Raw genomic sequence first — 1,801 nt, 5'->3', positions numbered from 1 at the left:
ATATATTAGAAGGTTTGGAGGTGATGTACAGGAATTATATATTAGAACAAATAATAAGGTACTCAGATATCTGGATGGTTGTACATTTACAAATTTTTATTAATATGTCACATTTTATAAATTAACATTTGCATCTATTCTATAGAAGGTTTAAATCACCGCCAATTTCGGTCTTTTTTGCAGGAAATAAATAAGGTGACATGCCTTATCATACAGAGTTGCTGTGGTTAAGTCGGAGAAAAGTTCGTTCTCAGCAGAGTTTTCCTGCTGATCAAGGAAATCTTTCAGTTCATGGACAGCAAAAGAAAAGACTCCACAGTTTTGCGTGCTGAAAAGTGGAAAGGTGAGTTGGCGTTTCTGTCTGACATAACTACTCATCTCGTCGCCTTGAACCTGCAGTTTCAGGGACGGGACCGCTTGATCACTGATATGCATGATGTAGTGAAGACATTTTAAGTGGAACTGTGCTTATGGGAAACACAAATGTACCCATGCAACTTGACTTGTCTCACTTTCTTTGTTGTAAAGCAATGTTGAACCAAGTCAGCGCCATATGGTGTTCCCAAATGCACACTTTGCCGAAAAACTGAGCTCACTCCGCGCTGAGTTCGTCGGCGTTTTTACTGATTTTGAAGTACAGAAAAGTAATTTCGAGCTGTTTTACAACACATTTGCCATCGACGTGGGAACTGCACCTGTACATTTGCAGATGGAACTCATAGAGCTGCAGTGTAATGGGGCACTAAAGACAAAGTACGACACTGCGGGGCCTGCACAGTTCACTTAATTTCAGTCCTAAAGAAACGCCCCAGCTTCGTCTACATGCGGCTCGAACCTTGAGCATGTTTGGTAGCACATATCTGTGTGAGAAGCAGTTCTCTGTGATGAAGATTAACAAAACATTACACAGGAGTGTGGAGTGGAGGCGCAATGGCCCAGTGGTTAGGGCAGCGGACTCGCGGTCATAGGATCGCGGTTTCGATTCTCCTGAAGAAGTCCAGAGCAGCTTGAAGCATTCTTGTACAAGTGCCGTCAATTTTCTTTTCGAGACCCTTTGTTAGAGTCATGGTTGTTTAGAGATGGAGAAAAAAAGAAAAGAAAAGGAAAAAGAAAAAGGAAAAGAAAAAAGAAATGAGGTATTGTGGACGTCAGCGCCCTATGAACATGTTATTGAAAATCGGCCCAGGTTAACATTATCATCAGGTCCTTGGGTACCACTTTTCCTTTCATCTGTTGTGGGTGGGGTCAATAAAATAAGAACCAGTTAAACACTTAGCCTCTCCCCCCAAACTTGCTGGCCTTGTGCCAAAATTTGGAACCAATATAACAATATAATCTATCTATCTGTCTGTCTATCTACCTACCTGCCTACTTACCCACCGATCCATCTTTCTACTCATTTCTGTGTATTATATACAAGGCAGGGAATTGGCTGAATCGTTAGAGCGTCGGTTAAAATGCTTTTCTGTATTTCTTCCAGATCCTAAGGTTCTGAATTGAAAAACCTATCGAGGTCAGATTTACCTTTTGTTCTTCCGGGGTCGATAAAAATAAATACCAGTAAAATACTGAAACAGATAGTATATTTAACTGTCTTCCTTCATAATTGCAGGCCCTGTACCTGAATTAGAAATTATCATATACAGTATATTATAATTGCATCTACATATACACGTACACACTTACATACAGATATACATGCATAATGCAAAACATATATACACACATACATACATACATACATACATACATATATATATATATATATATATATATATATATATATATATATATATATATA

Source organism: Octopus bimaculoides, chromosome 9 (genome assembly GCF_001194135.2).
Source record: "Octopus bimaculoides isolate UCB-OBI-ISO-001 chromosome 9, ASM119413v2, whole genome shotgun sequence".
In the NCBI taxonomy this organism is placed as follows: domain Eukaryota; kingdom Metazoa; phylum Mollusca; class Cephalopoda; order Octopoda; family Octopodidae; genus Octopus; species Octopus bimaculoides.
This window is presented reverse-complemented; position numbering follows the sequence as displayed.